This window comes from Schistocerca nitens, chromosome 2 (assembly GCF_023898315.1).
Source record: "Schistocerca nitens isolate TAMUIC-IGC-003100 chromosome 2, iqSchNite1.1, whole genome shotgun sequence".
Classification (NCBI taxonomy): domain Eukaryota; kingdom Metazoa; phylum Arthropoda; class Insecta; order Orthoptera; family Acrididae; genus Schistocerca; species Schistocerca nitens.
Genome location: NC_064615.1, coordinates 600,281,956 through 600,308,514, shown reverse-complemented (window position 1 = coordinate 600,308,514; position 26,559 = coordinate 600,281,956). Strand labels below are relative to the sequence as shown.

Here is a 26,559-nt window from a genome sequence, read left to right as displayed (position 1 = left end):
CGTGAACAATTTCAATAATCTGAAGATGCCAACCGTAAGCGAAATACGTCATCGAAATTTTAAAATGAAAACCAAGACTATTTTTATCCGTATTTTTTTAAAGTTTGGGCATATAAATTGTACTTGCACCAGAAGTAATTGCTTTGGTTACATAAAAGCTCAGAAGTTACACGGTGGACAAATTGTTATTACTTATAAAGTCCAACTTATAGCCGACCAGGGTGGCCGAGCGGTTCTAGGTGGTACAGTCTGGGAGCGCGCGACCGCTACGGTCGCAGATTCGAATCCTGCTTCGGGCATGGATGTGTGTGATGTCCTTAGGTTAGTTAGGTTTAAGTAGTTCTAAGTTCTAGGGGACTGATGACCTCAGAATTTAAGTCCCATAGTGCTCAGAGCCATTTGAACCATTTTTGCAATTTATATTCTGTAGGGATATAAAATACACAGTGGACTGACAGTGAATGTGGTTCTAGTCGTGAGCAAAACAGACAACCAAACAAACAAACAAAAAAACAAAGGGAAATCGTCGGCTTCCATTTTCTCCCTTACACGTTCATTTACGTTTCTTTCCGTACCAATTCTACCAATACTACCGGTAATCCTATCAATTTACTACGCCACTTACGTAGTGCACGAAGAATACCGAATTGTAGTTTTGGTAGATATCAACTCTAATCATAACGTTTTGGCTTAGGATATGGTTTAGTATCCTGCAACAGATGGACGTTAGGGATACTTGGCTATAATTTTGTGCATCCGATGTATAAATATTAAAGTTTCATCCTGCATCAGAGCAGACGGAAAGTCATTAACGCATGAGAAACAACGAAGGATCCAAAATAGAATCCTATGATACATCTAAATAGCACTCAAGTCACATCCGTAACCCCTTCCGCTACCTGTGAAGTGTGAATGATGATGAGAGCGCAATGAAAGGTAAATAACTGATTCGCACAGGTTGCGATCTTGACTTGTCATCATGACAGGCCACCCCTACAGCAGGGGGTGGGAACCTGGGGTTACCCCTTGGCGGTAGCAGCGGCTGCTCCGGCGGCGCATCCCGGCTGTGTACACGGCGCGCTGTGTATGTACCGCGGCGTTGTATGCGTGCCGTGATAAGTTTATCTAAGTGAGATTGTGATGCTGGTAACCTTAACAGTTTTAGACTCAGTCGCGTCGCGCTGCCGTGTGGTTAAGGAGCTCAGCCCGTTGGAAGCGGCGATGTGGTGGGTGGTGGTCGGCGGGAACCCCGCCCGAGTGCGGACCAGCTGGCCCAGCCACGGCCCACGGCGGCCCCGGGGGCGGCGGCGGAGCGCCGGGGCCGCTTCTGACGACACCGGCCGACTCGGCTCTTCTCAGAACTGCCGCACGTAAGCAAGCAGCTATGCGTTTTTACTCAGCCCGCAACGGCTCCCCTTACGTTACAGCACATGCTTCACTACCTGCCAGTTACCTAGTGTGTCAAACATGTCCTCAAAAATGGTTCAAATGGCTCTGAGCACTATGGGACTTAACATCTGAGGTCATCAGTCCCATAGAACTTAGAACTACTTAAGCCTAACTAACCTAAGGACATCACACACATCCATACCCGAGGCAGGATTCGAACCTGCGACCGTAGCGGTCGCGCTGGTCCAGACTGAAGCGCCTAGAACCGCATGGCCACTGCGGCCGGCAAATATGTCCTCAGTTGATGCAAAATCTCCGGGGCGTGGGCAAATGCAGAAGTTAATCCGAGGGCGGGTGAGATTCTAAAATTACCGTTTTCGTTCTAACCGATTCGATGATTTTCGGCATATATAAGCATGTATAAGAACTAAATTTGGCAGAAGTCAAACAAAACGTAACCAATCTCAGTCGGTTGATAGGTGAGTTTTCAATGTTTTTAGGTGGCTTGGTTTGATTCCTAGATGGTAACCATATGTCACTATCATACGCTATGTATATATCTTTATATTATTAATATGAATACGACTGCCTCTACTTTCATTCAGAGACCTGAAATGAAGTCCTCCTTACGATTAAGCCCAAATTGACAGCATATCGTCGACGTCTCGTGTGCTCATATTTAACAAACTGCGTAAGCGACCGTTAATACAAACATCAGCATTATGCTTATCTAACTTGTTTGACCCTTTCTGCCCACTCCCGATCGTAATGCGTTGCATAAAGAAAAATTTCTGTACGACTTTCTTGCTTCCACAGCTCCAGATTTGAACCTGGTGGTCAAAGTTTGAACTAAATTTTTTTCCAGCGTCAATTAGTTCCGCTTTAACGCGTCACAATATCTACCAAGTTTCACTGCCATCTGATAGTTACAGTTCACATTGGACCTGTGTGAGTAGCTGCATCTTCATTATAACCATCTGATACTAGTAATGTTAGGTAGCCAATGAAAAATAATAACCTGAAATAGAAAAAATCAGAAATATTGAGAAAATCCCACTGGATAGTAGCAAAATTAATAAAGGAAAAGTATCAAATTAATACTCCAGAAAGTGGAGAAAGTGGAGAAACGGAAATAAATTTTTCAAAACCACAGTATTTCCCACATCGTTCGACAATGTTAAATCTCCCATTTACTAGAATGGCAAGCAATCACTGCAAGAAATGCGGGAGAATTTTGTAATAAAAATTAAGTCGATGCTCTCAGTTCCAGAAGGAGGCAACTGTTGTCCCTCTAGCCCCCTTTGCGATAGCCTATGTTCCGAGGCCTGCTGTTTACCGTCGCTGGTTTTTACCGGTGTGGTCCTACGTTTGATTTTCGGTGCTCACCTCGAATTTTTATGTGGAAGAAATGCCCGCAAAGAGCAACTCTTCGTGAAACGGACTGAGGCACTGATTCATTTTAACTTGAGACTGAATTTCATACTACAGTCAACCTAAGTCAGTCTAGTCTCCCAAGTACTAGAAAGAGCCATTATGGTGTTAACACCCATGCTCATCTCATTCGCATTCCGATATAAGGGAAATATTCCTTATAGGTTAGAAATGTCATCTTCGACCAAAAATACATAAATGCCACAATTTCCAGGTTTTAATAAATTTAATAATTTTAATAAATATAGCACAAACTAACCTCGAAACAACGGATCCAACAAATGTTTCCACATACAGCAGGCAGACAAGACACAGTACCTGCCATCTTCCAAAAATACTGCAGTTGCTCTATTTACACTGCGTGTGGACTGGGATGAAGCAGCTATACAGCCGTTGAAATTCTTAGTAACACCTGAGGCACGTGCGATATCAATTCGCTTAATGAACTTTTTTCATTTCATGTTATTTTTAAAATCAGTAATACACAATGATCTGACATGTAGCTCAATGGAGTCTCGACTATGGAGTAATACAGATATTTATCTGTATTTCTATGTGTTATTTACTTTTGGCAGTATCCTGTATACAGGATAACGTCAAAATTACGCCATGATATGGTTCTTTCAATAAACTATAGCTCCTTTCGTAATTGCTACCGTCAACCGGTCACTGCGTCTCATGACTTCCTGCATACATCACTTTCATTGAGAATTAATGTGACTCAAGAAGCACCGCGATGTTAAGATCAATCTTAAGAGCCGTCATTACTTTAATTTTAGCACTATGTAAAATTTCAGTACTTATTACTTTGTTGTGTACTGATCAACGCACGTTGAAATAAAAGCATATTAAGTTGAAGGCCAGTGCTGTAGAACGTTTGTATTAATAGCTGCAGAAATCTATTAATGAACTCGAAACTCCTAAATCAGGGCCCTTAGAGATGAACAGAAATCGCGTATGTTAAAGGGTGCGTCCAATATAGTTTAAACAAAAAAGAAATTAATTCGGAGTGAATATTCTTGCAATTTTGAATGTCTGCGTTCCGTTTAGTTCTGTGGATGTCTTCACAATTGGAATTCTAGCGGAAGATGAATGTCGCACTACTTATTGATAAACGGTAATAATATTTATAAAGGCTACGTTTATTGATGTCTGGATGTATTTTCAACGTAAATATTTTACGCTTGCTTGCAACACACTGATGTTCCCATCTGTAGCTGATGTAAGCTACAGTAATGTTGTTACGTGCGTTTTCTTCTCACTCGGAGAGACTTGGAACTTGTTGACATCTTGAGGATTTTGGATATCGTTTTAGTCCCAAAGACCTGTTCGGTCGGGATTTAGCGCAACTTGTGTTAGGGTATATTTTCGTTACCTTCTCAAGTTCTTTTTTTACGAATAAAGGTGTTATGAATATTCATCACGCTAAGTTAATCCTCCATAGTTTCTTGCATCGACCCACAAAAATTGTCATACAAATTTGTCAAATTATATGTCGTGAAGTACAATAAAATAGTAACGTCAAATAAACATTAAGTTAATAGACCCAATGTTAATTCAAAGAGACAAAAGCAAACTTCGAACTTATATCCAACTTAATCATAATTCAGCAAGATTTTTCAGTTCGAGATATGCCAACAGGTCAACACTACTCACTTAAATGGGCGATTATGAATAATGAAATAAATTGCATGTCAATTGTTAATAGTAATATTAAGCCCTCTACGTGTCACGGAAGATATCAACATTCAACACAACAGCCTCCTGCTGAATATACGTTATCCATTCGAGCCGCTGAACACTACAACTGTAGTGAAAGATTTAAAATCATCAAAAAGCGACTCCTCGTAGTTCTGTTACCAGTCATCCGCTATTCCATCTGCTACCGTACTTTTGGAACACACGTTTTAAGCATTTAAGAAGAATACAGGCCCTCATGGCGAATTATTTCTGTGTTAATACCGTTGTTAGTAATATTAACAGCACTTGAAGATACTTGTTATCATCATCTCCAATTTTTTGTCGGCATTTAGTTATTTGTTGAGAATCTGTCTACAACAGCGACTAGATAAAACCGAGCTATTCCGCTGCTGCTTTGAGTAATGACTCGTCACAGAGAAAGCACAGACATTAAGGCACAAGACATGAAACAGCGTGACGCAGCGTACCGCACGTCGGCAGAAGGTCGGTCGTGAGCGCGGTGCAGGCCAGATGCAGCTGGGCGTCGCTTACCGGTGTCGCTCCAGCGCCGCCGGCACGTGCGGACGTCGCGGCGGCGGCAGGTGGTGTGCGTCTGTGTGTGTGCGCCGCGTCTCCCCTCCCCTCCGACGCCTCTAGCCGCCCCCCCCCCCACAAGTCCCCAGCCCACCTCCCCACCTCTCTCCTGTCACTCAAAGGCACGGCGGAGCCATCTTGGCCGCCTCACGCCCACCTGGCGGTCTCCTTTAATAAGCTGCGCCGGTCTGCCAGGTGACTCACTCTCGGCGTCAAATTATCGGCGTCATAATCTAAAGGGCTGCCACTGACGCACCGGACTTTATTTACGGCAGTACTTAATACGCACTTCCCTCATTTTACCTTCTCGAAGACACACACAAATTCTCCGTCCTCTTCTGTACATAACATCTCCAGTTCACTGCGAATGTACACGTACCTCATTATGCAGGAAGATCTGCAGCGGATAGGCACTTGGTGCAGGGAGTGGCAACTGACCCTTAACATAGACAAATGTAATGTATTGCGAATACATAGAAAGAAGGATACTTTATTGTATGATTATATGATAGCGGAACAAACACTGGTAGCAGCTACTCCTGTAAAATATCTGGGAGAAAGCGTGCGGAACGATTTGAAGTGGAATGATCATATAAAATTAATTGTTGGTAAGGCGGGTACCAGGTTGAGATTCATTGGGACAGTCCTTAGAAAACGTAGTCCATCAACAAAGGAGGTGGCTTACAAAACACTCGTTCGACCTATACTTGAGTATTGCTCATCAGTGTGGGACCGTACCAGGTCGGGTTGACGGAGGAGATAGAGAAGATCCAAAGAAGAGCGGCGCGTTTCGTCACAGGGCTATTTGGTAAACGTGATAGCGTTACGGAGATGTTTAGTAAACTCAAGTGGCAGACTCTGCAAGAGAGGCGCTCTGCATTGCTGTGTAGCTTGCTGTCCAGGTTTCGAGAGGGTGCGTTTCTGGATGAGGTATCGAATATATTGCTTCCCCCTACTTATACCTCCCGAGGAGACCACGAATGTAAAATTAGAGAGATTCGAGGGCGCACGGAGGTTTTCCGGCAGTCGTTCTTCCCGCGAGCCATACGCGACTGGAACAGGAAACGGAGGCAATGACAGTGGCATGTAAAGTGCCCTCCGCCACACACCGTTGGGTGGCTTGCGGAGTATAAATGTAGATGTAGATGTGAGGCAGGCTGCAACTACACATGTGAGACGCCATTGGAAGTGTTCCTTTCGTGTGTCCACGGAATTCTCGTGGCGTCATAGTGGCGAGCAGAATCTACGTATTCTTGGCGATGTGTGGCGCACGAGACAAATTAGCAGAGCACTACTTCGCTGATTTACGTTGTTTAGCAGCCCTTTTTCTGTTTTCGCTTTTTCGTCCAATAGATGAAAGTTTGATTTTATTTTTTACACATTGTCATTGAAGGGTTTTACTTTTATTTAATATTGTCCCGGCTAAGTATCAGTTTGATTACTTTTAAAACCAACTGTTAAACGTGGTTAACTACACGTATAGTCTTCCCAACTCTGACAAGGAAACCTCCCCAACGCTCCCCCATCAGATTTAGCTATAAGTTGGCACAGTGGATAGGCCTTGAAAAACTGAACACAGATCAATCGAGAAAACAGGAAGAAGTTGTGTGGAACTATGAAAAAAATAAGCAAAATATACAAACTGAATAGTCCATGCGCAACATAGGAACGTCAATGACAGTGTGAGCTCAGGAGCGCCATGGTCCCGTGGTTAGCGTAAGCAGCTGCGGAACGAGAGGTCCTTGGTTCAAGTCTTCCCTCGAGTGAAAGGTTTACTTTCTTTATTTTCGCAAAGTTATGATCTGTCCGTTCGTTCATTGACGTCTCTGTTCACTGTAATAAGTTTAGTGTCTGTGTTTTGCGGCCGCACCGCAAAACCGTGCGATTCCTTACAGTTTGGAAAATATTCATTGACCTTGTTATTGAAGTCGCGAGCTATATTTGCTGGATTCATATTGCCCACGGAATACATCTCACGTATTTAATGCCCTCTCGTCTAAAGCAGCGAACAGTCAACTGTCAGCCAGGGAGCCTCGTCAACAGGAATACTCTCTCTTCCGTGTGCTGTAGTCGACTGACGTCGTGTGTTTCGATGTTTGTGTAGTTGTAGTGTCCCCATACTACGGCGCAGTTACCTCGCATCGGACGGACGGACTGACAGATAATAATTGACTGAAAATGAAAAATTAAACTTTTCACTCGAGGGTAGACTTGAACCGTGGACCTCTCATTCCGCAGCTGCTCACGCTAACCACGGGACCACAGCGCTCCTGAGCTCACATTATCCTTGATGTTGCCTATCTTGCACTTCGACTACTCAGTTTGTATATTTTTCTTATTTTTTTCATAGTTCCACACAACTTCTTCCTGTTTTCTCGATAGAGCGGTGTTCAGTTTTTCAAGGTCTATCCACTGTGCCAACTTATAACTAAATCTGAGGGGGGTGCGATGGGGAGGTTCCCTTGTGAGACAAAAAATCTTTAGTAGCTTTACTACCAACGACGAGACTTTAACCTTTCGTTCAATTGTTTTAGTTACCAATCGCTAATTTGTTCTTGGCAGAGACCACGTAACCATAACGTTTATTAATCTCAGTTAAATTAATGTTCAAGACTTGCATTATGTTTCAAATTAACAACGTCAGTTTATTGACAAGAATTATTAATAAATAGGTTCACTCACACGATCTCATTCATAGAAGTTCTTTAATTAGATATCTAAGTAGGATTCCCGCTAGCATCACAGATGTTAGATAATATGCTGTCACTTTCGGTAAATAAGTTATTTCTATTTAATATCCACAAACTGTCATTAACTATGATCACTAGTAGCGTGAAGTTAAAGTTTCCCCACTATCACAATTCAAAGTCGGAATCCGGTTAAAATTCTCAATTCAGTAAAGCGTTTAAATATTCACACGAATTGACATTAAAGCCAAAGAGATTACTATTCACCTTCCCGTTTATCTAATCGATAAATGTCCAAATTAAAGTCTTGAATTGACAATCATCCAAAACAATCTCGTCACGATCTATTCTTCATCCCCGTTTAATAAAGTCCCAATTGTTGTTCTCTACAGCTGCACGTCCTAAATAACTTCCGAAATAGAACAGACTAGAGACTGGAGTATCGTAATTACAACGTATGGCTATTTATACTTTAATAAACACTATCATTGGTGTCCCAGACCTACGTTCTATGACTATAATATTGATTTTCTTACGTATTGGAATAACTAATATTCTAATATTTTCTACTGTTTTCCCCCTTCCAATGTTTCTAAAATTTATAATTAAATTTTCCTTTTCTTTTGCTTTCTTCACTAGATATTTTCCTCTATTTGTTTTTTAGTTATTTTTCGTAATTACTCCTTGTGGAGGGACTTGGGTCATTTTGTGAATTGATATTTTAAGGACATGGGAGCTAATTTGGGAGCTATTTTTGTTTTTCTCAACAGCGAGAGGCGGTGTAGGTGTTACAGTTGCAATGTTTACCAGCGGAAAAATGCTGCTTTCGGAGCACAAAAAAAAAAAAAGAAAATGCGAATACGTTCTTGTTTATTTAAAAGACTCTGAGTAAAAATAGGGTACCAGTGCTTCATTCTACCTTCCTCAGTATCTTTAAAAATGTTCACAAAAATTTTGGCATGCCAACACATTCACGCATTTTTTAAACATGCAACTCATCTCATGCTTCCACAACCTCCCCTAACTATAATTCACTCACACCCACTAGTCCATCGCTACATTTCACTCCCAGTTGCCCTTTCTCACTCACTCATTCAGCCCATCTCATTCTCATTATCTCTTTGTGTCTCTCTCTCAATGTCTCCTGTGCCACAGCCACAGTCCCCTTCGTTCTGTCCTACTACTACTACGGTCTTTTCTCACAGTCACTGCCTCCCTCTTGTTCTCTCTTATTGCTAATATCTCATTCCTTCCTTTCTACTGCTACTGTCTCTTCTCACTGTCGCTATCTCTCTCTCCTTCGTTGTCAATGTCATGCACTCTGTCTCTCTTTATCAGTGGCCCTCACCCACTATCATTTGCCCTTCTTTTTATATGCCTCTCCCACTGGCACTGTGTCCGTCACCCTTTTCCTAGCATTATTCTTTCACTGTCAGCTATGTTCCTCTGCCACACTGTCACACTGCCATTGTCTCCTTCGCTCTTTCTACAACACAACCTTCGTCTACTATCTTCTAGATTTATTACTTTTCCATCGCTTGTCCAATGCTGCTGTCTTCTCTCTCAGCTTAAAAAGGCTTGAATACGTTCGCATGCCAAAATTATTGGAAAAGCTCTTTAAAGGTGCTGAGAATATATTTGCATTTTTTGTGCTTCGATAGAAGCACTTTTCCGCTGGTTCCCTTTCTTTCCCTGCTGCAGCAGGACATGTAACTCATATGATAAGAAATTTGTTTGGTCAGTAAAATTTAGACAGCTTGCTTATGTGAAACTGAAATTGCGCAAAACTAATTTGACACCTCAGGCCGGATTTTACGAGCAGAAAAAGTTTCATGTGCTTCAGCGCTATAACATGGAGTTCCCACACGATAACAGAAACACTTTACAGCATAATTCTCCGTGATACGTCACTTTATAAACTACGTTTTCGCCTCACACCGGATATTAGGTTCGTATTTTATGTGTACAAGTAGCGTAACTTTGAACCCGTATATCTCGGAAACCATAAAGGTATGAAGAAAGTTTTCAAGTTTTTTCTAGATCTGGATCTTAGAAATACATTGTAAAGATTACAGCCAATTCCAGTGTATAGTCGTCTCCGAATCCGCGTTTGAGGTATGGTACTCAAAAAATAAGTTTTTGGTGTATTTCTTGATAATGGACAAAGAGTTTTGAAAACAGAGAGTTGGTTCTTCTAGATAAATACCTGGAGTATATACCGTTTAAATTTGAGCAATTTGTTGCAGTCATTTATTATTTATATTTCGCCTTATACCGGATTTTACGTGTAGAAGTGGTGTAACTTTGAACCTCTGTATCTTGGAAACGGATACAGTTATTAAGAAAATTTTCAAGTTTGTCGACATCGGTATATTAGGAATATGTCGTAAAAATTTCAGCCATTTGCTGTACATAGCCGTCTTGGAATCCTCGGCTGGGTTTTGGTCCGCTGGTGACGGTGAAAATATAGTTCCTTTTTGTGGATTTTCTGAGGAACTGCCCATCAAGCTCACCGTAGACCACATCAAATGCAAAAATAACCAACCAATTTTATCCATTTTTCTAAGCATGAGAAAGTGTGTAATATTCATATTTCACCCTGTACTACAAAATAATGACATTAAGATGATTATTCTGTTGGGTACACAAATGGCCGCTAGTCCATGGGCTATCCACAACACTTGGCCCCACCTTTTTATCGCCAACGGAATCTGAGGTATGAGAACCGAAAAACCTGATTTTTATGGGCGGCGTTTTGTAACACATTAGGTATTCAAGCTGTCGCATGCATACCGGTTGTTAGACAGTAATTAATCCTCTTCGCTATCAGATTGACGTAAATAAGGGCACCACCTCGCTCCGAACCGCGAGCCAGCATTAAACTTCTGACTACTCCGAAGCCAATAATTATAAGACCTGTAGTATATAACTACATTGCGGAAGATTGTGAGATCCGACCTATGAACTGGAAGTGCTAGGGCTTACGGACTGCCAGCTGTTCATACACCGCCTACAGCTGGCTCGTAATAGCTTCCAGCGACGATCTCCACGAAGGTAAAATAGGACAGCAGTTTAAATTCAAAGGGAGGAATGAGATTTGGTGCAGCACAAGGATGTTGAAAATAAGGTGGGTGGAAAGATAAGTAATGAGGATGCTTTCCAAACAATAGGTGAAGAAAGTAACACATGGAAAGCAATGATAAGAAGGACTGTACATGTGTTAACACTTCAGGAAATAACTTGCATGCTTTTATGGAGAACTGTAAAGGGTAAAACCTGTAGGGTAGGTCAAGATTGCAATATGTTCAACAATTAATTCACGACGTTCAGTGTAAACGATGCTGTGAGATAAAGAGTTTGACATACAAGAGGATGTTGTGGCAGGTTGACTGGAACCAGTCAGGAGACTGATTACCAACGTGAAAAAAATACGTGTAAGTGCTAGCAGGACTCACGCACCGAGGGTTCCGTACACGCTTAATTATGCGTGTAGATAGTTCATTCATTACAGGAATTGAGAATATCGATCATTTTTGCCTGTTATCAATATCGATACTGGCAATATACTGCTGCTGAGAATTCCAAGACTTTCAAGAATGACAAAAATATATATTTTTCCTGTGAAAATTAACAATTTACAAGATGTGCCATTACTTGTACTTTGAAACGTTGCTTCATGTCAAATTTAATGATTCCTGGTCAAATGCAAGTAGTCAATAGGTTTTGATAAGTGAATGTGCGAGTATCAAATTTGTGACATAAATGGCCGTATCTTTTGACTGCGTTGTTTCAGAAGCTTCACTTTTTTACACCTTCAAGGAACCGTAGACCTCAGTATGTTACGAAAATTTCACATTGATACTTTTGCCCATTCATGAAAAAAGGGGTTTTTAACAGTCGATCAGAAAGACAAACAGAGAGAGGACAACGAAGTGATACCGTGAGGGTTTCGTTTTTACCGATTGAGGTATGGAACCCTAAAAAGACGAGTAGGGAAAAGTCACAGAAAAACACCACACTCCAATTTTACCTAAATGAATGGAATGTATGGATTTCATTGAACCTTCCCGAATTCGCGTCGTTCAGGGGACATGAACTGCAGCTGGCTACTGGAAGCACCATCTGATATAAGACCTCTTCTGCTGAGCGATTGCACGGTCACTGAACCACAACACTCACCAAAATACTGTAGGGTTAGGCGGAACTCCATGCCCGCGCACGGGAATACACTGGCTAATTATTCCAATTTTTCCGAGACAATTTCACTGATCACTGAGAATCAATCACTCCTGAGTTGACTCATTCAACACAAAAAATACTACTTCCACACCACTGGGCCTATTAATTTATTCATAAGAATAACCTCTCGATTCTTCCAGATCCAGTCCTCCAGACCACACCATAATATTATTTTACATTTAGACCTTCCTGCCATTTACTTAAGGCGCTCAAAACAAGCATTTCTATTGGCCTTCCCTGCTGCCACTACTCTGTAAAGTGGTGCTCCCTGCCAAGACTTAGGAAACTGCATTTCAACCTGTGCTGGGAATGCTGGGAAACACCTCTCGTTCTGGGAAACTCACAGCCCCTTAGGCCGTCTTCACGCCTTGACCACCACCTACGAGGGCAATTCAGAAAGTAAGGTCCAGTTGGTCACGAAATGGAAACGACAGTGAAAACCTGATGAAGCTTTGCACAGACGTGTCGGGGAGTGCCTCTAGTATGCCTGTCGATCGCGTCAAGTACCTCTTCTCAGTTCTGAGCACACAGTGAGCACGTAAAGATGCCTAGAACAATTGTGTCTCCCTCCAAGTACGGGTGCCCGCTGAGAGCTTGCAACTAATCTGCAGTACACATCATGTACGTGTCATAGATTTCCTTTTTCTTGAAGCTTCTTGACCACAACAAGGACCCTCCTGCAGCGTTTTCGATGGGAAGTGCTTGTTCACTCAAGATAAAGCCCGAACATGTTGGCTCCCTCTGATATTCGGCTCTGCTCACATGAGTCGCTGGCTATGAAAGGAACATTTCGGCACAAACAACGAACTGCAGACCAGCGTAATGAAGTGGCGGAAAGCCCAGGCGGTTATCTTCTATGAACGAGGGCACTGTAGAGTTGGCACAACGCTGCAGCAAATAACTAAGTTGGAGCGGCGAGTACGTAGAGAAGTAGCTGGAAGGAGTAGCAAACTATTGCAAATAAAATATTTTTAATTTTCTCTGTGATTTCCACTTCGCGAGCGATCGGACCTTACTTTCCAAATAGAAGTCTATTTGTAAATATTACAGGACAACCAGCACATCATCTCCAGGCTGAACAAAAGCCTCTGTCCACTGGATAGGCTATGGGAAACCGGTTCTGGTATGCACATTAGTGAACAAAAGAGCATACACGCGCAGCCAGGACATAGTGTGTTGCAAATTATGTGGACAACATGGTTTATTCGGCTACAGATTAACATATAATGCTGGCATCGTGTTTTCCATCCCGTCCTACTTTTCACTATGACTTACCAAGAAATACTGCCAGAATAAATATGACACTATGTAGCCTAGTGTGCAGCCCTGTGATTCATCCTCAGCAGATTAAAACTGAGTGCCAGATCAGGTCTCGACTTCTGCAGGCCACACAGTTATCCACGGAAGTCTCACGACTCTTCTCAGCTTCATTCCACCACCACATTTTTGCTACATTCTGAACGCTTAAAATGGTTTCCTGCATACATTATTTGTTCAACAGCATCTGGACATCCTATGTAATGCGTAATTAACTTGAAGAAGTCACACGAAACGGAGCTGGCAGTATAAAACGGGGCGACGGATACTGTGTATCAGTAGAGAAGCAGCAAGATCACAGTTGGGCTAGGCATTGGATGAAACCTGAGTAACAAATACGTCATGGACATTTCAACCGTTATAAAGCTGCCCAAGTCAACTGTTGGTGATGGCGCTGATTAATGGAAATGCGAAGGAACAGACACAGCTAACTAACATCTTGAAGAACTCATGTACTTATGGACAGAGACCGTCGCACATTGCTGAGGATACTTGTAAAAAATTGCATAAAATTAGGGGAAGGAATCACTCGTGAGTTTCAGAGTGCTACCAGCAGTCCAGGTAGCACAATGACTGTACATAGGGAGTTGAAAAGAATGGGGCACAATGGTTGACCAGCTCCTTATGAGCCACACATTTCTGAAGTCGATGCTAAGCCACGCTGGAGGTGGTGTAAAGACCGACCACTGGACCGAGTGGAAACAAGTGATTTGGAGAAATGAATCACACTATATCCTGTGGCCATCGTGTGGAAGGCTTGGTGAATGCCTTCACGTGTACAGTGCGGGCTTTCAATTACACATGAGGTGGCTCTTAACTTCGTACCCTCAGACTTGAAATATTAAAGGTTTTGGCTTGTTTCGTTGTCTAGGGGCTGGGATACGTAGTAGCCACATTATAAGCCAAATACTGCTGAGTCTACAGTATACAATATGAATAGACACATGAATCGAATGGTCGAAGGTTCCTATCACTCTGCAATTGCGAATTTTGAATGTAACATAGAAAGTTATAAATGAAAGACTGCAATTAAATAAAATCTGCAGGTACTATTTCGAACGACTTTAAATGATGAGTACAATAGCAGAAGTATCTTTCAGAATGCCGTTTATTACTGCAAAACACTTATTGGTGTCGATGGTCCAGCAATTAAATAAAATATAAGTTGAATAAGAGGGAAACAATGGATTCCTACTTCACGTAATCAGTTATGAACAACAACATAGCTCGCGAGATATTCACTTCCAAATACATACTACGTCTTCACTGCAGAAGCCACGGAAATCTCACAAGTGCACAAGTCGGCACGAAATATTTATATCTCCCGCGACCACTTGCAAACTGCTCCACTCTCCACGTATTTCCTGCGACCGTCCATTGCGCCTTCCTGTCCAGCCCTCCCCGTGTCCCGTGCGACCCGATGCTCCTTCCCCACTTCCATACAGTCTCTCCATTGTTCGGTAGTCGCCTACCGTAGTAACGACCACTGTGATTGGCTAGAGCACTCCCGCCATGTCTCCAAACCAACGCACACTCACAAACATATTGAAACACATACGAAATACTGGATTTACATTTAAATAACTTGAAATTAAATAAATATTCCTATGGCTGGTCCATAAACACGCTCTGACACACATTATTAAATACATAAACAAATCAAATAAACAAATATCAAAGGAATAAAAGCAAAAGTAGGCCAGTAGCCTAATGTCTATGTGCTTTCTAAAACACAGTAAATATGTGATGAATTTCTTCATTAATAGTATATATCGGATATAAACAAAGACATAGACGAATAAATATATATACAAGCATTCTGCTACCGTCTTTTCGTGTAACTGTGGAGTACTTATAGCCTGTCGCGATCAATAGTAATCGGCCACTTTGACCTCCAATAACTCATGTACTATTCAAATTACATGCCTGTAATTCATACCAATTTAGGCTTACACTAGAAGCTTTCTGAAGACATGTCGATCGACAAACTCGGATGAACCGTTTAGATGTTGGAAATTCGTTGCTGGGTGTTACTTGTATAATTTACAGTCAGATACTACGCTTTAAACTAATAAAGATATTGAAGATCTGATTACACCATCAGAATCATCGTGCAAATAATGGTAATGGACATGTTTCTTTTTGAGGTATCATGATTCCTCTGGCTACTATTAATTTTTACATGAACTGTGAAATGTCTGCCATTATGGTTTCACAAAGTCCGCCATCTTTGTCACTCCTCGCATACAAAGCTCCTTCATCGACAAAAACCATAGTCCATGACACCGCGTCAACATGGAATTCCCAGCCACGCGGTCGGCCTGGACCACGCGCTGGGGCTACCCCGCTTGTCTAACGTTCGGAACCACGCGGTTGCCGACGAGCCCTGGCTCGCCGAGCGGCCCGTGTGGCCACACCAACTCTGAACTTAGAATAGTTTCAGGCCGCCACAACTCGCCTGTTACCTCACAATAGCCAGCAGTGAAGTACAGTACGGTGGTGTTTTTCATGGTTACGATGTAACACTAGCGATGATGGTGCGTTACCTACCCTGTAGACGCTATCACTCCCCATTTTATCCCAGCGCCGGCTGACAGTTGGCCACGAGCTCGTCCGTGCCGGAGACGACGGAGACTACGTGTCCACTGCTCCAGGAGACCGACAGAAGTAAGGCTGAGTGACGCTATTGCAACCCAAAAGGCCGTTGTTATGACGTCTGTCATATCATCCAATTCTGAGGGAACTCTCCAGGTCTATTAGGTGGTCATTGTGTGGTTGGTCCTAGCCACCAACTACCACTCTTGGCATCCTTATTCAAACCAAGGAGCTGCCCAAAAGGTCACCACCGTTTTGATGACCATACTTGAGTATTGCTCATCAGTGTGGGATCCGTACCAGATCGGGTTGACGGAGGAGATAGAGAAGATCCAAAAAAGAGCGGCGCGTTTCGTCACAGGGTTATTTGGTAATCGTGATAGCGTTACGGAGATGTTTAGCAAACTCAAGTGGCAGACTCTGCAAGAGAGGCGCTCTGCATCGCGGTGTAGCTTGCTCGAGAGGGTGCGTTTCTGGATGAGGTATCGAATATATTGCTTCCCCCTACTTATACCTCCCGAGGAGATCACGAATGTAAAATTAGAGAGATTCGAGCGCGCACGGAGGCTTTCAGACAGTCGTTCTTCCCGCGAACCATACGTGACTGTAACAGAAAAGGGAGGCAATGACAGTGGCAAGTAAAGTGCCCTCCGCCACACACTTTTGGGTGGCTTGCGGAGTATAAATGTAGATGTAGATGTAGATGTAATTACCGTTTGAGAGCCGTGGCTCTAAAATTAACCTGGCCTAAAACTACTCATGCACAGAGGGATTAATGATAAGTAATTTCCGCCTCACTCTCGTCTTAGGGATACACAGAAAATCGAAATGCAGAGTTTTTAAAGGCTTATAGCTTAGCATACAACAATACAAGGTAAATAAATAATACAAAGTATATAAGTATACAGTTATTTGACGCCATTGATTTTGTGTCGCCTTGTATGTCGTTGTTAAATATTTTATTATGCCTGATGATGATCTGTGGTCCGAAACTGGTTGTACAATAAAGAAATTTTATCAGCAGCCCTTGGCGGCGAATCATGACGCTTTATAAATACCTTAATACTGCTGCACCTAGCGTTGAACGATTCTGTGTGCAGTTTCCTTCACAGCCAGTCTCCATCCCCAGACGATCATCATTACCTCACACAGAAAATAAGCCAACATACCTCATATTACAGTCAGATATATTTTTATGTTGCAGTGGTCTCTATCGCACGGGCAGTAATCATTTACTCTTCTTATTGCTATTGCAGTTACTACAACTTCTGCAAGTTTTGTGATCGTTAGCGGATGTATGCCTGTAGCTACCATACAACACCAAGAAAAATAAGACGCTGAATTCACACTGGAAAGGAGCAATCTTCAGATACCTAGTCAGCCTAATTAGGACGATTCTTACAAATCATGAAGCCAATTGTGGCAGGAAAGTATATAATCGCAGTTACCAAGTACATGGTGTGTTTGGCGACCTATGCTTTCTGACACGTTTTTGCTTCTATTATCGTGTAGATTCAACTGTGTCAGTTGTCCACCGTTAGTTGTGACACCCAAGTGTGTGACCATTGATACAGCAACAAAAAGTGACTCGAAAATTTGCCTTAGTTGGAAATTTGCTCGGTCCGATTCGATGGTAAATGAACTACGATGAGAAAGACACTAACAATTGTCATTTCCACACTTGAAACTCCCTGGCAGATTAAATCTCCAGTGTCGGAACATACTTTCAGATTTCGAAACCCATGTAGGAGGCCATCCAACTGAGAAACACTATCAGATGCAAAGTATCCGGACTCCTATTAGTGGATATTAACGTAAGGTGTGTCCTCTCTTCGCCTTTAAGACGACCTGAACTCTGCTGTGGACACATTTAGTGAGATTTCTCAATGTCTGTGGAGGCTTGGCAGCTGATTCTTCTTCAAGAACCGAAATCAGACGAGGTAGTGATGTTGGGTGCAGGGTTCTGGAGCGAAGTCGGCGTTACAACTCATCTCTTCATTAGGTTCAGGTCGGTACTATGGGCAGGCCAATCCTTTTGAAGAAAGTTGTTTTGTGTGTGTGTGTGTGTGAATTCCTAAGGGACCAAACTGCTAAGATCATCAGTCCCTAGTCCTACACACCACTTAAACTAACTTAGACTAAGTTATGCTAAGAACAATGCACATACCCATGCCTGAGGGAGGACTCGAACCTCCGACGGGGGGAACCGCATGAACCGTGGCAAGACGCCCTAGAGCGCGCGGCTATCCCACGCGGCCGAAAGTTGTTTTCCGTAAACCACTGCCTCACAGGTGCTGCTTATGACAGGATGCATTTTCATGCTGATACAATCAGCCATTGTCTCCGAACTGGTCTTCTGCTGTACGCATTAATCAGTGCTGTAAAAATTGTTCATATCCTTCCGCATTTAGTGTTTCCTTAAGCTCAATGCCACTAGTGAACCATTTCCTCTTGATTTCAGTATTTAATTTTTGTTTTCTGTTGCTTTGCAAATCTTGAATGCATAACATATTGCAGTTAAGGGGTCGAATTTGGAATCCTCCCGTTGTTACGATTGTGACACTATCCTTCCTGTTCTCCTACATACCCGTGATTAGTGTCGATTAAGCACTGTTCATAGCGAGTGCTTGATCCACATCTGAAAGTGGGACACAGATTCTTCTAAGGTCCTTCTTTGTTCCAGTCGTTTAGTGGAAGTGGTGAGCAGGCTAGGTGCAACACCACAAACAGCAAAGCATCTACGAGTATTTTACAGAACGGTAAGCTGGGGGACAGTCTTAGTTGCAGGTTGAGTATCTAACGGCGCCCAGGGCAAAAACAAAAAATTAATTTTCAAAATTTCATAAAATTATTGACGCAATTTAAAATTGTTAAGTGCTCTCATAATCTACTCATTAAACGTTTAACATAGCAAGTCAATACGATATTGCAGTGCCTTTGTTGTGCTCTACCGGGACTCGAACCCAGATTTACCGCTTATTACGAGAGGCAGTCTTACCATTAGGCTACCCGAGCACGACTCACGACCAGAGCCAAACTTCCATATGCGTTAACCATGTGTCTAAAACCTGCACTCGTTTTCGTCCTTCCATTATACAGCTGATGGTTGCCCATATTTGCAAATGCGAATAGTTTTCATGTATACTAAGTCAACTATTACAGAAACTGTGTATACGTCTAGAGACAGCAGAACTCAGGGGGTAGAAATCACACAGATTATATTCATCCAGTATTTAAGAATGATAGCACTTAGTGAATTGCAACAAACTTAACACATAATTTCAGAACTCTATGAAACTTTGTCTTGCATTTTCGCTGTTCAAGCAATTAAATTAAAGTATCAGTCATGACGTTTTAATTTATTACTATTTTACTACCAGTATTATTCACAATATGTTTTACAGGCAGTTTTCACATATATCATTGAAGGCACGCGCACAATTATATCATTTTACGATTGAGGCTTTTGGAGGTCTGACGTCATAATATGCCTACAAACGTAGCTTTTGCTTATAACGGACCGCACATTACCTGGACTATACCCGTCTAGTGTTTGATAATGAGATGACTCAGGCTTTAAACGTAATTTGACAACTTTCATAAACTTTTTCTCGCTCATATGCTTAACGTGAAACACTTAAGACAGCAACACTTTTGGAAAGTAATCACCCGAGTGAAGTTGCTTTGTACATGAGAGTTCGATTATTTGCATAATTGGGGCACGGCGGTACACCGTTATAAAACTGTAACTGAAAAATATTTCTGCTATTTATGAATTGCTTCTCAAGCACTAAGCGTTGTTACCCGAAGTGTATATTTAATGTTAAGTAAGTCTGCTGGTGCAACAGCGGCCGTTTGACACATTTAATAGTTCTGAAACACTTCTATTAATGAAGTTAGCACTCTAACAATCGTGTTAATGAAGCTGAGATCAGATTTAAAATTTATCTGTTCCTCGTGATGACAAGTGGAGCGCTGCATGTGAAGACTGAATCCTATCTAAAAAAAATATAAGAAAAATTAAATAAAATATATGTAAAGCGTGTTAATGACTTCTTCTTTTTCTGTTTGATAGAACAAAGTCGTAGTTAAGAATAAATGGGTATGTTCTAAGGTATATCTTCATCCTCTTTTCGGCATGCACAGAATCGTAAGACAATAATTTGGCGTTTCAAGTCGAAAACATGTTACCAAGATAAAGTTCACAGTTTGTTTTTTCGTTCTGAAGTAAACACCCAAAGAAAATTATTGGAAGCGATTACGTGGAAAAGAAGTGTCTGCTACTCTGAGAGACAGATCATAAAAGTGCAAATTTGTGTCTCCATTATTTCTAACCTCTGGAGGAACAAATATCAGCGACATTATCATTAATGGCACAAGGAGAGTAGAAACTTCACAGGAATATTCTGTGTTCTTTATTGCACATTGCAACGAAATAAACAACCAAGAACGTCTGAAATAGAATTGTCATTATTAAGGCTCACTCGTGTGTTGTGAGCACAGTTGTCGCTTGTTTTTTTAGCAGTGAGAGTAGGTAGACATAGAGATGCAGCAGACTGATTAATGCTATGGACCTCTATTTGGCAAGGGTGAGGTTGAAAGTCTCACCCGCTAATTCTAATAAAGAATTTCCGTGATTTTCCTAAATCATTTCAGGCAAACATGGAGATAGATTGTTCTGAAAATATTGCGGTCGATTCCTCTTTCCCAGATATCTACGAGACATTATAATATAAACTTACTTGCTTTTAGTTTTAAAAAAAAGGCCTTCAGTTGTGTCTTGGAGTATTCCAGCAAATATAGAAGTAAATACCTATTTCAGAAATACTAAACCAGATTATTTCAATTTGCAGAGTTTGCATAAGTTTGTGATTTAGATAAGCTCAAAATATTTCCCAAATTACGAGGTGGGAGGAAATGTAGCTCAAGTGCGTCTGTGCTCATTTATAAAAGGAATATTTACTAAACGTATTGCTAAATTACTCTGACAGTCAACAGCAGCTGGTGGAGATCGCATGTTAAAAATCTCAGATCGGTTCTGCCGGTGATTTTGAATCAATAATCATCTTGATATTTACGTAGTGTCCCTGTCTACATCGGAAAATAATAATTTATGATCCATCCCAGAGATATATATGCGACTCTATCAATAAAACCATTCCACAGAATAAAGTTTCATTCATTGTAAACTATTAAATAAATATAGAAAGAATAACAGTTTACTGTTTGTGTTATACCCACGACAAACCTAATAGTAAACACAAAGCGGAATGCAAAGAGCAAACAGTTCCGACGGCTTTTCCTGTAAGTGTTGTGAGTGTGTACTGAGACACGCAAGAAGTTCTTCCGTGAATTCTTTCCCGGCGTGTAGCAACCAAAGTTTACTGCCGCAGACACACTTCGCGAACGCATTTCATGATAAATGACCAGGAAGAAAGTACCAGTGCACGCAATCCACTGACACCACCATAATTGTTTCCCAAAAGCAGTATTGTAAGGCTCTTCAGCACGCCCTATTCCCTGTTCTTTGTTTCTGTTCTTCTTTCTGCAGCCACTCTCTAACCTTCTTCATACAGCACTGTGCTGCAGCAGAGACTAGATGACTTTAAAAACATCTCATTAGATCTTTTAGAGATGCAACCTCGAACACACATTTTGTGAGTTAGCGAACGACAAACAATGCAGTAAAGTGTTCCGAGTTCCAAATTCTTCGAGCTGCTCGGAAGCTTGGAAAATTTCAGTGATGCAAATTTCACCAAGTTAACTGTGCAGTAGTTTGCAGAACAATTATTTGAATAACTGTAGGGTTCTGGAGGACACACAGTGTATATGTTTTTGTTGCGGTCTTCAGTCCGAAGGTTGGTTTGAAGCACCTCTCCATGCTATTCTATCTTGTGCAAGTCTCATCATTTCCGAATAACTACTGAAACTACATCCTTCCGAATCTGCTTACTGTACTCCTCAGCGTGTTTGCAACGATGGCGTCTGTGAAATTGGAGGACGTCAGTAATGGCTGAGTTGAGATTCATGTGTAAGGCTCTCAATTTTTTGGCTACTACTTTGTAAATTGAGAGTGCTGAGATATCTGGTGTTTCCGGTTTTCCTTAATAGTGCTGAAACAAGGCCAATAAGTGGAGAGGATCGCAATTGATGCTTCTGAGATGTGGACATATAGGAAATCGCTGAGAAATTCAAGGATGGAGAAACGGACGAAGAAATCAACCCTTCAAGAACTCAGCGTGGAGAAGAGTGTGTACAGTATTTGTTTCCAACGAATCCTGTAGTTCTTTTATCACACAGTTCGACGACAGGAGGATAACTTGGGAAAGATGTTCACCCAACGCAAAGTCTAAATGAAAAAATTGCAGGAAGGAACACCGAAACGATGGATGGTCCAGATAAAGTGGAAGACTCATCAAACATGGAGCTAGCTACTCCGAGATGCAGAAGACCTGGAAAATGGAGACAGACTGTTAAGAGGATTGTGTGATGGAATATCGATGATGATGAAGTTTGACTTCCGAAGAAGGATATCCCAATGTGGAATTGCTACGGAAAAATCCACTGAAGTACGAATGCCGTTGAAGGGTCGCACAACAAAATAAACAATATTACTACCAAACCTCCGTCTCGAATCAACTATTTGCTGGAATGCTTGAAGAAGGGAGTGGAGCTCACAAACTGCTTCAGCATGAAGTTGGAAAACAATCTTGAAAGCAAGAAGAGGAAGAAGTACTTTAAGACGGACAACAGAGTGGAGAGAACTGTAAAAAACTGTGAAGAATCTGGCGACTTCAGGTCCTGCTTGAAAGCTATTGCAAATATTCAGACTCTAAGATCTATTCATAAGTAGTGCATTAAAATTCTGTGAAAGCTAGCGAGTCTTCGGAGATTACTTGGTTAAAATTATTAACTATATTGAGGAAACATTATCGGCATTAATTTTAGCTTCTATTAATAAAAAGTAATTCCGTTGTAGAATGGAAAATGATGAACCCTATGAAAAGAAAACTGTGAATTATTCGTCATTGATACCGATAATTTTCCAGTGTAGGTAATGAGTTATAAAATTAAAGGTGACACGATATTTACGAAAAAGGTGTTTGTTTATTGTTAGCCTTAAATATAGTCTATCCTTGAAATGGTATATCCTTTGACCATTTTTTAAAGTTTATATTCCGTATTTTTCGATGTCCACAATAACTGTTCATATGGTTGTGTACTGCTTGTCTGTTTGTTTAATTTTTATCATACCTATATTTCTTCCTTACGGGCAGCTTTCTGAAATCATCTTCCATGTTAGATAAGTCGACATAATCATTTCCACCACAAAATTGATACCAAAATAGACATGATGTGTTTAACTCGAAAGAGGCAAAGTGTTCAAATAACAGCCCATGTTTTCTAGTACATAAACAAGCCGAAAGCCTATTTTAGCACCCATCACCTCCCACTCATCTTGTTCCTTATCGCTGAGTGGATTGTGCAAAGTTCCGAGTAATATTTCATTCACATTGTGCAGGAAACTAAATTAACTTGAGACCCTAAAGAGTGGCACTTCATTACTTTCCTCTTAGACGACGCTGGAAGCATTTACGGTGGAAATCTCGTTCTTTATTTCATGATCTACTGCATGCATAGCGTTTCGCTCTCCTTTATCCAGTTTTTGATTTATCTGAACCTGGAACATGACATTCACAGTTTCGGTCTCCACAGGTTCCCGAGCTCTTAGGATAACAGATCAAACCGCCGGGGACGGGGGGTGGGGGGGGGGGGGGCAGAAAGAAGACAGTTAGTACATCGAAAGCGATGTTATTATTTTAGAACTGACAAAGAACTGTTGGATATGTTGGGCTACAGTTTCAAGAAGCCCAGACATCCATATCAATAACTGCAAGAAGGAAGAAGAGTTGGGGACATCTCGTCGACAACGAGGTCATTAGAGACGGGGGTCAAGCTCGGATTGCGGAAAGACGGCGAAGGAAATCAGTTGTGTCACTCCAAAGGAACCATCCCAGCATTTGTCTCGAACGACTGGGGGAAACCACAGAAAAGCAAAATCTAAATAGCTGGACGGAAATTTTTAACTCCACTCTTCCCAAATCCGAGTTCAACTTCTTACCCACTGAGTGACATCGAATAGCCCAAACGCTCATCCTTAATCGTCTTTTCTGAAAATCTACAAATACCTGCATGGAGTATAAAACTTCCTAACATAAGAATAAGAACATTAGACTGACGCTAAAAAATCGATACTCCAAAATATAATTAATTAAGAGTAATGAAATTTCGAGAATATATTAGTCTATGTAACATATTTAAGTGATTAACATTACAAGATCACAGGTTAATGTAAGGACGAGATTATAAATTGCAAAGTGAAATGCTGGTACATTAATTATCTGTGTAACCGTCAGAATGTTGAATGTATGCATGCAGACGTACATGCATTGCGCTTTACTGGTAGCGGATGCCAGTTTGTGGGATGGAGTTCCATGCCTCTGGCACCTGGTCAGTTAATATAGGGGTGCTTAATGCTGTTTGCAGATGACGCTGAGTAGTCGTCCAATAATGTCCTGTATGTGCTCGACTGGCGACTGCACTAGAGATCGAGCAGGCCAAGGCAACGTGTCGACTCTCTATAGAGCATGTTGGTCTACAATAACGTTATTATGCAGGAAAGCGTTATCCACGTAGAAAACAGGCCATGTAATGCTGTTCATGAGTGGCAGTACAACAGGTCGAGTCACTAGATTCACCTACAAATTTGGAGTCATGGTGCGTGGGATAACCACAGTAGTGCTGCTGTAGGACATCGCACCTCAGACCATAGCTACAGGTATAGGTCCAGTGTGTCTAGCAAGCAAGCAGGTTGGTTACAGGCCCTCAACTGGCCTCCTTCCAACCAACACACGTCCCTCACTGGTACCGAAGCAGAACCTGTTTCCATTAGAAAGCACAACAGACCTCCAGTTGCTCTCCAAAGAGCTGTCCCTTGACACCACTGAAGCTTAAATGGCGCTGTTTTGGGGTCAATGGAATCCAAGCTAGAGGAAGTCTGGCTCGGAGCTGTCCTCGAAGTATCGATTTGTAACATTTCGTTGTGCAACTGTGGTGCCAGCCGCTGTTCACATTGCTACTGTAGAAGCAGTACGCAAGCCGATGTGACCGAGTGGTTCTAGGCGTTTCAGCCTAAAACCGCGCGACCGCTACGGTCGCAGGTTCGAATCCTGCCTCGGGCATGGATGCGTATGATGTCGTTAGGTTAGTTAGGTTTCAGTAGTTCTAGGGAACTGATGACCTCAGATGTTGTCCCGTAGTGCTCAGAGCCATTTGAACCATTTTTAGAAGCAGTGCGATGCGCCAGAGCCATATGCCGAACATGACAGTCTTCCCTTTCGTTAGTGCCACTTGGCCGTCCGAAGACCAGTCTTCTTGCGACCGTACATTCTCATGACCACCGACGCCAGCAGCCATGTACAGTGGGTACATTCCTGACAAGTCTATCTGCAGTACCGCGGAAGAAACATCCAGTTTCTCGTAGCCCTGTCACACGACCTCATTCAAACTCAGTGAGATGTGGATAATGGTGTCTTTGTCGTCTTCAAGGTATTCTTGACTAACATCAATCCATCACGTCCTGTCAAAGGTAACCAGCGCTCACGACCACTACAGCGTGTTTGCATCCTCACAGTGCCTCATGCCACTATCGCGAAATTTGAATAGACATCATCTTTCAGATGTAGAAATACCCTTACCGAATTTAGTTTTTCTCGCACAACTCTTTCTTGGTACTGCGATTTCTTTCCGTCAGTGTATGTATTTGTAGCGATTGCTTAACTTTGTTATACGATTCGTAGGACACATGAGAAATGAAAAAGTTTGAGCATGCAATAATGAACAAAGACACACACACATCCGAGGGCAATTTTTATGGCCGTGAAATAACACATCTGAACAATTACGCTTTCAAAAGGGTCTGTATAATGCTGACGAACGAATTACTCTCTTTCACATAAGCTTCTGCCTTCATATCATCATAAACTGCGCTTTATTAAAGATAAAAAGTAGTACAGATAAATTCGTGCAATGTTCTCTTTTTTTAAATACTTGCAACATTTACAGCAATGTCTTCCTAAATATTGCATATTGTAAATAAAAATTTAAATTTAACATACATGCGAGGATTTAACACGATAGTAAAACATAGGAAGCGCTGAAAATAGTTCTGAGCCGATATATTTTCGTTTCAAGTTGATGTCTATTTACAACATAGTTACTTTCCCACATAAGCTGTCTCACTTTTATGAGGCCAGACAAGATTTTTTTTCTTAAGTTAGCAGTGCAGAACATAATTACTTTCACATACAAACATTCCAGACGACCTCAGTTTTCGGCAGTCTCAAAGTCGCATTATCACCGCTTGTTTATCTCCCTCGTTATCTGCAAAAGTCTTATTTCCCAAATTTGGAAGCACGTGAAAATCGCGTGAAGTGTGCTGCGACATGGATTGCACGGGGGCTACGTCAGGGCTTTTGAGCCGAAAGGCCGAAGCGGTTCCTGCAGCATGTGAAAGTAGATCGTCGCACAGTAAAGAGATCACTCCGACAACGTTATTGGCTGTTTG

At 41.7% G+C, this 26,559-nt stretch overlaps 1 long non-coding RNA gene across 1 annotated transcript in view; it reads left to right on the top strand.

The window, feature by feature from the left end:
* Positions 1 to 1,185: 1,185 nt before the first annotated feature.
* The window catches only part of LOC126234512 (uncharacterized), an 86,490-nt gene continuing 61,116 nt past the window's right edge, over positions 1,186 to 26,559 (top strand). The window contains exon 1 of the long non-coding RNA XR_007544742.1: positions 1,186 to 1,370. This is a non-coding gene — a long non-coding RNA (uncharacterized LOC126234512). The remainder of the gene's footprint in view (positions 1,371 to 26,559) is intronic.